This window comes from Ursus maritimus, unplaced genomic scaffold (assembly GCF_017311325.1).
Source record: "Ursus maritimus isolate PB19 unplaced genomic scaffold, ASM1731132v1 scaffold_8, whole genome shotgun sequence".
Classification (NCBI taxonomy): domain Eukaryota; kingdom Metazoa; phylum Chordata; class Mammalia; order Carnivora; family Ursidae; genus Ursus; species Ursus maritimus.
The window spans coordinates 39869935-39886153 of NW_024426996.1; the positions used below are offsets into that span (position 1 = coordinate 39869935).

Here is a 16219-nt window from a genome sequence, read left to right on the forward strand (position 1 = left end):
TATAATGTAACATTTATGTTCTGTTCTGTAATGAGAAGAATTCAGGCTTGTCAGATTGATTTTAAATACAGTAAACTGCAGTTAATCATTGAGCTAGGGTTAATTTTTGTTCTCAGTGGGTCCAAGATCATGATGCTAATGGAACTCAAAAAATAAAATATTTGATATCAACGTTAGATTGATTATCTTTACTTACAAATAGTAAGTTTTTCAAAATCATACTACTAGTTTGCTTTATAATCTGACTATATTCTTACTAGTTTTCTTTATATTGTTCATCTTCCGCCATTATCATCTTTAATTGCCTTTTTCCTTGATAGAGAAAAAGATAGCTTTACCATAGCCTCACATGTTTCCTGGCTGAATCATAATATCTATTATTTTTTGGATGGAATCCTACTTGTCCTGGAGACATCTCTTTTAGAGCCCTCCTCCTGCCTGCTTTAGGTTTGGAAGTCTGTATATCTTTCATTCAAAGGTATTCCTGCATTTCTGGGTTAGATATACTGTTTCTTAGATCCCACATTAACTCCGGTATACAAGGTACTTGTAATTAACTCAGTGTACAAGGTTCTAAATTCTTGCTGTCTTCAAACGGCTTTGGCCTGGCTCATAATTGCTTGATAGTTTGGCTGGGTGTAGAAATTTAGTTTCAGATTTTTCCCTCAGAACTTGAGGGTTTTGCTCAGTTTTCTCTGTGTTAAGATGAGAAGTCTGATGGTATTCTGAGACTTGTTACTTTCTAACAGACTCCTTTCCTCTCTCTTTGGAAGCTTCAGTATTTCTTTGTAGTTCTGGAATCTTACAGTTACTTGTCTAGGTATGAATTATTTTTGTCCTTCTCACTGGATTCTTTGGATTTGGTGGACCCTTTGTGATTGAAATGCATGTGTCTTCCTTCAGGTGAGAAATATTCGTTTATTATTTCTTTGGTAATATTTCTTGGTTTTCTATGTTCTCCCATTTTGAAATGCTTGCCAACAGAATGTTGGCTTTCTGGATTGATTTTACGTCTTTTATCTCTTCTCATGTTTCTACCTCTTCTTTTTTAATATGTATTCTGACAGATTCCTTCAGTTATATCTTTCTGCCTTTCTGTGAATGTCTGTAAACACATTGTTAATACTTCAGTAGCATTATTTATTTTCTGATTGTATCATTTCAAAAGGCAACATGGTATAGTAGTTACAAGCTTATGCAATAGAACCAGACTGCCAGACTGTGTGGGTTTAGATCCCATCTCTACCACTTAATAATCTTAGGTCACTTAATGTGACCAAAATGAAGATAATAACTAGTTTGTGGGTAAAGGAGTTTATATTTGTAAAGCATTTAGAATAGTTATTGGTGTAGCAAAATCTGTATTGTCTGTTAAATATATAGCATCCTAGTTTTGTTTCACACAGTGCAGTTTATTCAGGAGTGTGTTAAGTATATTTTGTTTTGTTTTTGCATTTTCTTCTGTACCCTAAATAATCTGATTCTTCCAGGGTTAATTGATCTACTTACTGATTTTGTTCTTTTTCTTAGCTGCTTTTTTTTATTGTGGGTATATAGTTCTCTGATTTCTTAAGAAAGCAAAATCTTCCTCAAATAACTCATGATTTTGTTTTAATGGAGTATTTTAAACTATACAGCAGTTTACAGAATAGAATAAAGAAATGACAGATGGAACTCTGTCACCAGCTTTAATAATTGGGTCTTTTTTCATCTATACCCTCACTCCTTTCCTAATATTGTTTTGAAGCATATTCCACATGTCATTGATCTGTAAGTATTTTAAAGTATATTTCTAAAACTAAAGACTTTGAATCTTTTTAAATTTTAGAAAAATTGATGGGCCCTCTCCTCCCCCTGCCTTTATTTTTCCCTCCATGTTGAAGGAACTGGATCAGTTGTTCTATAGAATATTTTACATTCTGGATTTGTCTGATTGCTTTTTCCTGATGTCATTTTATTTATTTTCTTCCAGTATTAATGTAAACTGGAAGTTTGATCCAAAGCAGTGTTTATTAACTTTTTGTTTGCTTTTTTCATTGTCTCTTTAAAGGACCTTTTTAGAATTTTTTTTTTTTTTAATTGTCTACCTCCTGAAACCCAGGGGACAGATCATAGTATTGTGCTTTGAAGAGTAAGAAACTTTTAATTTGTTATTTAAGTTCTTCTTACCTGTTGGGTGTGATATTGCTCCAGTTAAGAATATATGATCTGAAGGTTTGATCCTATTTTGACTCTTTTTCAACAAGAATATTTTATAAGTAGTACTATGTATTACATATTACATCAGGAGGTACTTAATATTTGGTCATCTCATTTTTGGAGATGCTAAGATTGATTAGTGCATGCAGTTGATCCATTGTGAAATTGACTATCACTTTTTCTCTTAATCTTTTAAAATCTATTGATGATTACTGCCCATCTATTTATATGTCATTTCTTTTGTTCTTATTAGCTAAAATTCTTTGAAGGACTAGCCCTCTCATCAGTTTGGTCTCTCTGGCTACCTTGAGATACAGTTTGACAGGACAGGCAAGAAAAGTTCATGATTAATTTTCTTTTATTTACCAATTTTTGATTAGCCCTTAGTATATCATCAGTATCCGTTGGCTTTAATTTTATACTTTTTTTTTTTTAAACATTTCTGGCAATTTGTAAGGACTAGTATTTCATGAGTGTTATTCTTTCTTTGGGTCTTCCAAAGAACAAAGGCAAAATTTACTGTTTTTTAAGTTGAATAAAACTTACTCTATCTTGTACTATATTCATTTATATTTAAACATTCTGCTATTTCATCATTCTATGATTTATTTCATAATGACTCATCAGCTATTTCCATCTCTTCTAAGAAGAGATGAAAATAGAAGAATGGTGGAATCACATTGGATGATAAAATATGGGGGAAATTGTCATTGTTGCATCATTTTTTCAGTTTTTATTTTTTTGTATTACCCAAGTAATTGCATCATATTTCAACAAGTTATAAAAGAAGCCTGGAGACACACCATCTTTGTAGGCTCTTTTTTAGTTTTCATTGAATGCAGTTGCGAATTAGGAAGTTTTCATTTCTGTCCAAAGTGGTTAAGAGAAGAAAAATGACAGTGGAAGATGTCTCACAACTCTTTGACAAATCAGCAAATGAATGCAAAGAGAAACTAGCACTTCAGGTCCAGACCAGCATTGTCTGAGAGAAATATAATATGAACCAGAAATGTAAGCCACATACATAATTTAAAATTTGCTTTATAAAAGTTAACAAAGAAAATAATGTCATTGAGGAAAACAAGAAATACTTGGAATTCTGTTTAAAAATTAACACCCCTGGGACAACTTTGCTGGATTTTTCTGTCTCTTTTTTGGTCAGATAAATTCTCTCCTTTCCTCTTCTCCCCTGCATTCACCCCAAACAGGCCAAGTTTTCTGATGGCTCTATATAGCTTGTTAATGTACTGGCTCATGTTTGCTTCGTCTCCTTATATGCCTTATTTCTCTTTAACTTCGTCATATCCTGGCATGAACCCTTTCTTCCTGAAGTGTCAGCTTGTACCTTTGCCCAAGGCTTGCTTTCTTTCTTTTTTTTTTTTTTTTTTTAAGATTTTATTTATTTATTTGACAGAGATAGAGACAGCCAGCGAGAGAGGGAACACAAGCAGGGGGAGTGGGAGAGGAAGAAGCAGGCTCATTTCGGAGGAGCCTGATGTGGGGCTCGATCCCACAAGGCCGGGATCACGCCCTGAGCTGAAGGCAGACGACGCCTAACCACTGTGCCACCCAGGCGCCCCCAAGGCTTTCTTTCTTGAGCTGAAACAGTGGCTTCCAAACTTGTTTGACCACAACCTATAATAAGAGATATATTTTATTTTATGACCTTATGTGTGTGTGTGTGTGTGTGTGTTTGTGCACATACATACTCATAAACACGTATCTGAAACAAAAGTCAGGAAGTACCCTTACCATTACTCAGAGTCTTATATTCTAACTTTTTTTCCTTATCCTGTTTCATTTTTTAAATGTTGTTTATAGCCCACTATATTGCTGGACCAAAGGGTTAGACATTTGTAATTTTGTTAAGACACTGATAAATTGTTCTCAGTTTGTACTAATTTATACTCCCACCAGCAGGGTGTGAGAGTAACGTCAAAGCTGGTATTACAAGTGCTTTCAAAATTCTTCTCTTAGAGGATGTGACTCATCAATGTTCTCAAACTTGATGGACCCCTATCCTGCTTGGGGATAGAATATCTTATGCTTTAACTACTTTTTTAGTAGTAGTAGTTAGAAGGAGAAAAAAAAAAAAACAAACCTGTGGGTTAGTTGAACTTTTGGGATTCCATCTTGATCTATAATGTTTTGATTGTATCTCTTTGAATAGCTTTTTTGTGGTTGCTCTAAATATTGTTTTTTGTATACATAATTTACTATAGCCTGCTGGTTAAGTCCCTTTATCCCCCCTCCATTTCTAATATATTGCCTTCTATATTTTTTCTGCATATTGTGAGAACCATATCACACAGTGTCATCATTTTTGCTTAAGCCATCAAAAATAATACAACAAAAGGAAAGTCTATTGTTTTTACCCATATTCTTTTCTATCCATTCTGCCTGATTTTCCAGTACTCCTTCTTTTATCATTTGTTTTCTGTTTGAAGAACCTCCTGTAGCTAGCGTTCTAGAGTAGGTCTAGACAAATTTCCCTCTCTTTCCTGAAGGATATTTTGTCTGGATACAGGATTCTGGGTTGGCAGTTTTTTTTCCAGCACTTGAATAGTGTTTCTGGGCATCAAAAATATGAATGTAAATTGAAATTTAAAATGTTTATTAACTGTGACCATAGTGGTCTAAGTGTTAAAGAATTTTCTTCTAAATTATAATTACTATGAGTATAACATAAATATATTCTTGATTTTGTTTATTAAATAGTTCTTAAACATAAATGTATCTCTTTAGAGGGGACTGTTCTTTTCATGGAATTTATGTATTCATGGATGAATATTATGTTAGAATGAGACTGGTTTCTGTGGAAATTAATAATAAAAAGAAAAGATATTTATAAAAGAGTATTGATAACTTTTTTAAGTATATCATTTATAGTAGAATATACAACATATTCCTGATAAATTAATGTGTATCTAATAAGTTCACATAGGGATGAAAAACTGAGCAAAGAATTGGTTGATATGTGACAGCATGAAGGCTTGTCCAGGTTAGAAAAAAATACGGATTTACTGTGTCCAGTGTTCTTTTGACAAAAATTAATAAAAATGTTTCTCAATAAAAAATAGAAAACTCTAACTTCGGTGTTTACTACTTTTACTTGAAAACATGCTATTGATTTGACAGAAGTAAGAGCTCTTTTTTCTCTTTTTCTTTCTTTCTTTCTTTCTTTCTTTCTTTTTTTGGTGGGGGGGGTTATGTGCTCTTTTCAACTCATTAAAACCACGTAAAGTATCTTCAATTCACAGAAATAAGACATGGGTGACTGATAGAATGTACTAATTTCTTTGTCATTTTTTGGAGAATGGTGAAAGTACAGATCTTGAATTCTAATTTAAGATGCTTTCCAGATCTTGGATTCTACATAATTCTAGATAAGTTATGTAAGGAGTCTAGTCATAAGCTTTTTACCTGGATGAACTAAATTATAGCACTCTTCAATATTTATCATCAGGTTTTCATTGGATTCTCTCTGATAGCTTTTTAATCAAAAATTTTTCTTATTCCCACCTCCCAAAGTTGTAGCAGCCCATTTGGGCCAAAATATCTCCTTTTACATGTCAGGTATTATCGTTAACAGAAATGTACGGGATAGGGAAAGACAAAACCACCTTAGTATATGGTTCTTCCATTAAGGGTATTCCCCTGATATCAATATTTCAAATTACTTCTTTGGTGTTTTGGGTGTTTTTCCAATCATGGAAATGCATTGTAGTGAGATGTTAGGTGTGTGAGAAATATATCTTTCTCCTGTGAACTGGAAGAAGGAGGATTATAAAATGTACTGTAGGAAATGTAGAGTGTAGGAAAGGAGAAATGAGTATAATGCTCTGACCTTAATATTAATTCTAGTAACTGGTTGGTAACTATGGAAATTAAGGATCTGGAAATTGATTCCCTTAAAACCATCTGGTCCCATTGTGAAGACTGCTGGTTAAAGGTTTAATTTTTCTTCACTAGATTATAGTCTTGAATCTGATGCTGGATAATATTCATATACTTTTTATTTTCATTACTGTTAATTTCCTTAAGGACCTTCATCACTGTAACTGATTACTATTTCTTTATGCTCTCTTTGAGGATTTTTTCATTCTTCCTGAGTATACTCCTCGGTGGAACAGTTTCTTACTCACTCTCTTCCTCTTAACGTGTATATTTTTACTCACAATCCACTTCAAGTTTTGATTCTCTTCTGTTGCATTGGATTTTGTCTGTGTGGTTATTGGGTTTTCATTTATTCAAAAAAACTTAGGATATGTTGCAAAAATGTAATTGCCCAGGAGTGTCAAACGTCATTGTATTTCAGTGGCTTAAAATCCATGAGGTCTGGAATTTGGCGTGTTTTTCTTACCACTGGATATGTGGAATATACCCTAGTGAGTGAATGAATAAGGAGAAAAGGATTTCCCAAACTCTTTCCTTAATAGAACTGCTAGTTTTTAAAAAAATCAACCAAAATAATGTTGTAGCCTTTTATTTTTGTTAGTTGATATTTAAAATGGTACTTTTCTGGTAGAAGGGTAATGAAAATGCTTTTAATATTGTGGTGAGAAATGTTGTTAATGTTTCTGATCATTTTAACTTTAATTGTTAATAAGAATTAATGGCCATGTTTGGATAGTTTAATAAAATCATACTGAAAATACAGGGTAATAAAAGTACCTATCTCATAGGGATGTTGTGAGGATTGAGTTAGTTAATACATATGTAGAGCACTTATAACAAGGCTTCACACATAGTGAAGTGTTTGGTAAGCTGTTAGTAATTGAGAATGATGCTGAGACAGACTTCTTTCCCATCATTCTGCAGGGGGATTTCTTGATGGTTAGTTGATCAGTTCATTCATAGGGAGGCTGGCTATTGGCCCAAGGCAGTCTTCCCTCAGGCCCTTGCAAAAGCCCCCTAAAAGGATCACCCTCCACGAGCACTTTTTCCTCAGCTTCCTTCCCAAGGACCCCCCTCTCAACCCTCGAGGCTAGTGGGCTGGGAAGAACTTCAGAATGTGTAGTATATTTGCAGTCAGTTGATGCGGGTTTAAAATGGGCTCTGCCTTTTACCCCTGTGTGACTCTGTGACTCAGGGCAAATTGCTTCACCACTTTTTTCCTACCTTATCTATCTCATCTCAGAGAATGTTCTTTTTCTCTCTTTTCTTACTCTGAGCAGCCACACTGCACTTATTTAACTTCCACATAAATGCATATTCTCTCATATCTGGCCCTTTGAACATGCTGTTCACTTTGGATTGAACACTTTCTCTTCCCTCTTGCCTTGCTTTGTCTGACCAGATCCTATTCGTGCTTACATTAAATGCCCCTCCTTTAGGAGGTCATTCCTAACCAATTCCCACCAGACTGGTTTGTATTTCTGCCATGCTTTCCCCTCACAACGTCATGATTCTTAAAGCCTTTCATCTCATTTGGAGTTGCCCTACATAGTGAGCTCCCACAGGGGTTGATGGGATCTGACATGTTCATTGCTTCATCCCCAGTTCCTGGCACATAGGAGGCCCCAATTAATGCTGTATACGTGCATGGGAAAAAAAAAAATACCAGAGATACTGTTGCTTAGACTTTGGCTAACATCATCTCCACAGCTGCCCTTGTTTTACAGTATTTTTATTTTATTTTTCCCTGTAAAGCCGCTGAAACTTAGAAGCTGATTCTGTCACAGTTTAAGATGCCTTTGGAAAATTCTGCATTCTTCTTAGATGAATCTTTAGAACTTGGTGAGTTTCACTAGATACCTTCAGTTTTCATTTTGAGCTCAGAGGTATGCTGTGTTGTTGGTTTTTTTTCCTGCGTAATTCATAATCATTGGATAAAGTGAGGTTTGCAATCTCCTGGCAAGAAGCATAGGACAAAGTATTATAAAAGTATTTAGAGCATGATCTGCTACTTGCTTTGATAGTCTTAATTTATCTTTAGAATTTTAAGTTTTTGAGGAGTAAAGAGTTATTGGTTGGTAAGATAATTGACACGGAGATATGAAGTATTTTCACCAATTCTTAAAATTTTTCAGTTATTTAGAAGTAAGATTTTTAATATCTTTTTCTGAGATGAAGGTGATTTGCAAATGACTGAAAAAATAAGAATTATTTCCTGTTACATTATAAGTATAGCGATAAAGAATTAGTTGATGACTTAAAGAAGAGCCAGTCACCCATTGCAGCTCCAGCTTATAAGCAAGTCTGTCAGGAGTCTGCAAAATACCAAATCCAGCCTGCTGCTTGTTTTTCTATGACCTATGAGCTAAGAATAGTGTTTACATTTTGAAATGATTGGAGGAAAAGAAAATCTCAAAAGAATACTATTTTGTGACATGAAGATGATATGAAATTCAAATTTCAGCATCTATGAATAAAGCTTTATTGGAATACAGCCACTCGTTAACATATTGTGTATGGCTGTTTTCATGCTCTAGTGGCAGAGTTAATTTAAGTACAGTAGTTGCATCAGAGACCTTAGGGCCCAGAAAGTATATACTGTGTAACCCTTTACAGGATAAGTTAGCTGATCTATGCTCTTCATGGTTGGAGAAGTGCTTATAGGTTGAGTGCTAGTAGCTTCATTTTCAAAATAGGAAAAAATAGTATCTTTCCTATCTGAAAGCAGGGGTCTTGGGTTTACTAAATTACAGGTTTCCAAAGGGTAGATACCATGCTTGTTTTTTAAACAATGGATGCCTCCATGGCTATTGTAGGCCTGACACATGGTTGTCACACAGTCAGTGTTGAGTAAAAGAACAAGATCTGTTGTAAGTTAGCTCTAGTACCTATTACATCTATGTATGATCACAATAATTCTAGTTTCTTTAAAGGTTTGCTTATTGGGATTGGGTGTTTTTTGTAAACTGTAGGAGAGAATTAAAAAAAATAACAAAACAGGGGCGCCTGGGTAGCGCAGTCGTTAAAGCGTCTGCCTTCCGCTCAGGGCGTGATCCCGGCGTGCCGGGATCGAGTCCCACATCGGCTCCTCCGCTGGGAGCCTGCTTCTTCCTCTCCCACTCCCCCTTGCTGTGTTCCCTCTCTCGCTGGCTGTCTCTCTGTCTCTGTTAAATAAATAAATAAAATCTTTAAAAAAAAAAAAAAATAACAAAACAGGCAAAAAAAAACTGTAGGAGAGAATTTTGATGAAAACAGCAATTTTCTCTGGATCTGCTCTTTACTGATAGCCATCAAATCATTGGCCAGATTTATTTGTCTAAGTTGATTATATATTGTAATGTTTTGACATCTTAAGAGACAAGATAAACCACTAATCCAAAAGTTACCAATCTTAGAAGACTCCTTGTTGTAAATCTTTAAAATGTATATATATACTAAAAGCTACTCTTGGATAGGAAGATTCATATATTCTCATCTAAGTCTTCTGAAACTTCCTCAACTTATCCACTGAATCTCTTTCTTAAATGAACCTTCTCTGTATAGTTTGCTCAAGAACCCAGCTTTTAAAATATTATCCTGCAGAACATCTTGTAAAGATCAGATAGTTTAAATGGCATTTAGTTGAGGAAAACTGTTGCACGTAAAAGGAGTCTGGGGAGATCGGACAGCTAAATGCAGTCAGTACATGACTCTGGACTGGATCCTGTATTAGAGGAGGAAGAAAGCCTTAGAGGACTTCATTTGCTCAGTTAAAAAAAAATTGGAAAATAGACATTAAATTAAAATTTTGTGTAATTGTTAAATATCCTGAAGTTAGTAACTATATTATGGCTATTTAAGGGAATGTCTTTGTTCTTGAGAGGCATATGTTGATGTATTTAGGCGTGAAAGGGTATGATATATACAACTTATTCTCAAATGGCTCAGCAAATGTTTATCCATATATGATAAAAAAATTATGTGAATGTTAATTGATAAATCTGGATAAAATATACATAGGAGTTCTTTGAACTATTTGTACACTTTTCTGAAAGTTTGAAAGTATTCCAAGTAACAAGTTTAAAGAAATGCCATTAGCAATTACCAAAAACCTAGAGATTATGTCCAAATACTGTTGCTTTTAAATTATTAATTACTTTCATTAAAAATACACTTACAGTGCTTGTACTTTTTCAAAGTGCCTTCACACATACTCTGTTTACATGGTGGTACTATTCTGAACAGTATTTTTTGGTTGGGTGGTTTATGATTAATTTGTTCCTCAGTGCAGATACTCTGTTCTATGATTCTTTACTGGATTTAATAAGTTGACTTACAAATGTTTTATAGTAATGTGGAGATAAATAGAACTTCGCAAATGTAAAAACTGTATGCAAAGATAGTCTTTATTTTAGCAGTATTCTTGCTGATTATCTCCTCAGTTCTTTAAATCATAAGATCATAGTTAAATACCAATTAGTACAATTTAGAACTTCAAAAAATCTTACATGTGATGTGTTTAATTTTCTTCCTGCTACTGTTCTTTAATATAATGTCCACTACAGCTTGTTTTATTAAAAATCTGTTGTGTTCTGTTAGCTCCATAAATATGCTTTGTTTTTAAATGTAGATCTGGTTTTACTACCTTACATTATTATATTTTGACCTTAAGTTATATTTTGAAGGAAATTCAAGAGTAAGGGTCTATTCTAACGTTTCTCAAACTGGTATTCATAATTGATGACCTTTTTGAGCTTTTTGTTTAGTGCCAGACATTATATTCTAAGCACTCTACATTTAGTAATTTATTTCATTTTCACAACAGCCTTATACTAACACCTTGCCTTGATTTGCTATTTAATTCTATCTAAAACTGCTGGTAAACCTCAGAAGCCTTAAGTTTTCTTACCTCTTTTTTTTTTTTTTTCCAAATACAAATTATGGGAACTGGGGATCTGGAACTTAATATAGAAAAATTGATTAATAGGGGCACTTGGGTGGTTCAGTCAGATGGGCATCCAGCTCTTGGTTTCTGCTTGGATCATGGTCTCAGGGTTCTGGGATTGAGGCTGGCATTGGGCTCCGTGCTCCATGGGGAATCTCTTGAGGATTCTTTCTCCGTCTCCCTCTGCTCCTCCCTCCACTTCAGCATGTGTGCACTGTCTCTGAAGAAAAAAAGCCATCTTAGAAATTTTAGGGTGTAAATAATGGGACTGGTCTAACTTCGACCTAGACTTTCTGTTGCCTTCATAATGGGAAGGAACCATGTATCAAAATAATTCTTCAGTAATTTTACTGCAAAAGGAAGTAAATATGACTTTCAGTATCCAATTAAGAAGCAAACATGTAGAAATCTAGTTTTCCTAGACCTGAATTTTACCAAGTAAAATGACCAAAAAGTTAAAAATTTAAAAATTAAGGAACTGATATAGTATTGCTAACTTTTAAAACTTTTTGCATTGAATTAAACCATGCTTTTTATAAAGTGGATAAATCTTGAGTATCCTTTTGATGAAATTTTATGAAGTCCACACTCGTTTAACCAATACCGAGATGAAGATATAGAATATTTTCATCAACCTAGGAGCCTCCTTCAATGCCCCCTGACAGTCAACACACATTTCCAAAGGTAACTATTATTCTTACTTCATTTACCGTTCATTAGTATTGTCTGTTTTTAACATCTTTTGACTCTTTTTTTAGATCAACATCTTGTTTATGTGAGTCACCCATGTTGATTCATATAACATTAATTTATTCTTTTTCATTGCTTTGTAATACTTCATTGTGTATTGGCACAGTTTATCCATTCTGTTGATGAATATTTGGATCATTGTGAGTTTTGGGCTGTTACAAACAATGCTGCCATGAATATTCCTGAGCATGTCTTTGGTGCATATATGCATGCATTTCTTTTGAGTAAATATCCAAGAGTGAAATTGTTGATCATGGTATTTCTGTTTAGCTTTTAGTAGGTGCCCATAGTTTTTGAAAGTGGTTGAGTCATTTTATACCTACCAACAGCGTACAAGGGTTCTCATTGCTCTATATTCTCACCAACACTTAAAATTATTGGTGTTTTTTAATATTAGCTTCTTTGCCATATATGTGGTGAAAAATTATTGGAGTTTTAATTTGTAATTCCCTGCTAACTTTAAAGATTTAGTACATGTTTATATGCCATTGACCATTTGAATATCTTCTTTTGAGAAATGCCTATTCATGTCATTTGACCATTTTTCTGTTGAGTTGTCTATCTTATGGATTGGTAGGAGTTCTTTATTTCTAGGATAAGTTTTTTATTGCATTAAATATTGAGGATATCTATCCTCTACTTCTTTACTCTTTTAATAGTGTGTCTTTATAAGAAAATTTCTTAATTTTAATAAAGTCCATCTTAACCAAACTGTTCTTTTATGATTGGTATTTTGTGTTTTAAGAAATCTTTGTGCCAAAGCCAAGAAAGTATTCTTGTATGTTTTTTCTTATAAACTTGTTTTAACCTTCGCATTTAGGTTTATGCATGGTATATGATAAGGTTCCTGGTTCATTTTATTTTCCATATGGAAACCCATTTTGTCAAACATTATTTATCAAAAAGACTATCTTTTCCCTATAGTAATGCATTAGTGCCTTTGTTGTAATTCAGGTGAGCGTTTATTCGTGGGTCTGTTTTTGGACTGTTCAGCTCCATTGGGCTGTTGTTGTTCCAGTGCCATACTCTTCTAATTACTGTTGCTTTAAATTCTCCAATTATGTTCTTCACAATTGCCTTGGTTTTTATTGGTCCTTTAAATTTCAATAAAAATTTCATATTCAACCTGTCAGTTTCCTAAATAAAGGGATAACCCGCTTTATAGTAAGCAAGTTAAAAAAAATAGCAAGTTTAATACTATTTGTTATTTAATATTATTATTGACTAGCTTAATATCAAGTCTATAAATCAAGTTAGATATATTGGACATCTTTCAATATTGAGAGATTCGATACCTTAACTGTGGTAGTACCTTGATATATTTAGGCCTTTTAAAATTTCTCTCAGAATTTTATTTTGTGTGTGGAGGTCCTATACATCTCTATTAACTTTTTAAGGTAGGAATAATGATATTGTGATTATGTTTTTTATTAGTCCTTGTAATTTGTAGATTCACACTGGTGTATTTACAGATGCAATGACACAGTTTTGGTGGTTTGCGTTTAGTAATGCAAAGGAGGGTGGGAAGGAATGGAGAAGGGGCAGTATAGATGTAACCAGATTGACCATGATTTGATAATCATTGAAAATAGGTGAAATGTGGGTTAATATTATTCTTTTTACGTTTGAAAATTTTCATGAAAATAGGTTTAAAAAATGTAATGACTACAGTAGGTTGATACACAAATATAAAAGATTGAGAAGTTCTCTGGAAATTTAAATATCAGTTCTCACAGGTATCAGGTCATTACTCTGAAAATCATTTGTAAATGAAAGAATCAACCACTTAATGTTTTTCTGCACAGATTATATTCCAGGATAACCAAATAGTTAAGAGGGAAAGTTTATCTTCATAGATGAATCACAGCTGATAAGAAATACTGAGCAAATAAAGGATTAGAAACTCACCACAGTGCAACTTCTAATGAAATAATGGATCTAGATAATGATCAGTCAATGACTACTGAAGCCACTAGGTGAAAAGTCTGTTGGGACAGGGATATAATACAGTGGGTAGACCAAGATGGAGTAAGCTTAATTCTCTGACTGAGGAGAACTAATGTATTTCCTAATGAAATACAAAAACCAACTATTTGAAGGCTGAAAATTAATAACAGGCCAGTTGAGAGGGGAAGTTATAATTTGAAGGGAATTCATAATTTGAAGGGTGGCCTGTATAATTGTGAGTTTATCATTTTTTTCTTTCCATGACCCAGCTTTGACCAAATGGTGGGCTGAATTGTGGAACTGCACAGTGGGTGTAGCAGTTAGCAATACTTCAAGAGAAACCCCCATTTCTAGCCAGAGGATAAGGAAGAGGGGTCCCCTTATTTTCCTTTTTCTCTCTCAAACCTGCCCTAAGACCATCTCCAGTTCTAAAATTGCACTGCCATGGTGGCACTAGCACTTAAAACTCTGAGAGGAAATGATTTCTCTGCCCAGAGGATTTGGGAAAGGGACTGCTGGAAACTGCAGCATGCTGGGAAGATCTCAGGGAGAAGAGAGCTGAGAGGAGATTCCCTAATTGAGTATGAACCCACAAAGGTCCTACCTTACTTGTGAGCTATACATGCACAGAGCAGATCCAAAGAAACACAGCAAAGACTTAGATAACTGAACTACGGTATAAACCACTGTTCAGATCCAGACTTGCCCCTGAGTGTTGCATGCAAAGGATAAACCCAAATAACATAGTAAAAGTAAAGGCTTTAAAAACTGAACTGACATTTGAACTACCACCTACAGAAGGCAATACAGAACTTACAGTAAACTTCAATAAAAAAATCAAATTATCTAGAAGGCGTTAATAGAATCTGGAGTTTTATAACCTAATATTCAGAATATCTAGGATATAATCCAAAGTTGCTTGACATACCAAGAAACAGGAAAATCTGACCACTTTTTAAGGGAAAAGACAATAAATAAAGGCTGAACCTGAGATTATCCAATGATGGAGTTTTTAGAAAAAGACTTAAAAGCACCTGTTATATCTGTGAACACTCTTGAAATGAATGGAAGCACAGTTCTCTGAAAAAATAGAAACCATGTAAAAGAATGAAATGGAAATTTCAGAACCAAGAAATATATGAAATACAAATTTACTGTCTGGGCTCAGTAGCAGACATAAAGATACATCAATAGAAATCTCAAATCCTGTGTCTTCTGTATCGAGGATATGTCTCTCTTCTGTATGTAATACTTGTCAAGTCCAGGTTGCACCTTGTGAAACCTCGTCACAGGCCTTCTGGCTGTGAATTAGTGTGCCACTCACGCATCCTCTTTTGTCCTTAATTACTCCTACTTACGTGCTACTAAGATTCATTTGTGCGACGTGAGCCCCATCTCCCTTCCTATTCCACAGATTCAGATAGTGTCTTGGTCTGCTATTTTCTAAGACCTAGCATTTCAGGTGAGGATCTAGCAATCAGTTTAAATCAGTTTAATCAGGTTTAAAAAATAGTAATCGTCAACTAGGAGACCCACATATATTTATTTCAAAGTTTTGAAAGTAAATAGGGTAAGACAGAAAAGTGAAAATGGATAGCATATATCTGATTCATGCAAAATCTTACAATGTAAAGGAAGTACATTTTATCTTAAAATGTAGATATAATGATGATTTTAGTGAAGAAATGCTATATGGTAGTTTTCTGAATAATCTGTGATTCAGGATGCATCTAAACATATTTGAACTAGTTTTCACATGGTTGTGAACTTGCTTGGCCTACTTGGCTACACAAAACCAACCTGGCAGTTTATCCAGGTTTTAATAGGTCAGAACAACTCCTATTTTATAAAGTGATTATACTGCAAAAAGAGGAATACTTGCAGCCTTAAAAGTTGTTATATTCTTAGTGGCATTTTACATGGGTCTGGTGGCCTCATTGATGAAGTATATAATATGTCAAAACATCATCATATTTATACATATTAGTTTTAATTTATTAAATATCTCGTGAGCTAGCCCTAAGCCTAATATTTTCATAATATTACTTAGTAATCAAATTTCCTAACAGGTCCCTGGAGATTTTTATCACTAATGAAATTCTGTACTAGGTTTATAGTTTGTTCGTTCATTCTTGCCCTCCCTTACCTCTTTGCTCCTCTCCCTCCCTCTCTTCTCCCCTCTCCTCAGATCCATTTCAGGAATTTACATATACCCAGAGGCACCTGAGTGGCTCAGTTGATTAGGTGACCGACTTTTGGTTTTGGCTCAGGTCCTGATATCATGGGTTGCAGGATCGAGCCCTGCATCAGGCTCCACGCTCAGCGGGAGTCTCCTTGGATATTTTCTTGTTCTGCCCCTTCCCTCGCTCGCTTGCTCGCTCTCTCAAATAAATAAATAAAATCTTGAGGGGAAAAAAAGAAATTTACATACACTTGTCTTTTTAAAACAGGCCAATCCACAAAGGATTGGATTTAATTAATCTTCTTTGGACAACTGTTTGA

General features: G+C 34.3%; 1 protein-coding gene across 5 annotated transcripts in view; it reads left to right on the forward strand.

Annotated features, from left to right (window-relative positions):
- The window catches only part of CLOCK (clock circadian regulator), a 135302-nt gene that overhangs the window by 20697 nt on the left and 98386 nt on the right, over positions 1-16219 (forward strand). For 2 of the 5 annotated variants that reach the window (XM_040624956.1, XM_040624955.1), the window contains exon 3: positions 7852-7938. The exons of the other annotated variants lie outside the window; for them this stretch is intronic. The gene's annotated coding sequence lies outside the window, so the exon portion shown is untranslated. The remainder of the gene's footprint in view (positions 1-7851; positions 7939-16219) is intronic. 5 annotated transcript variants of the gene reach the window in all.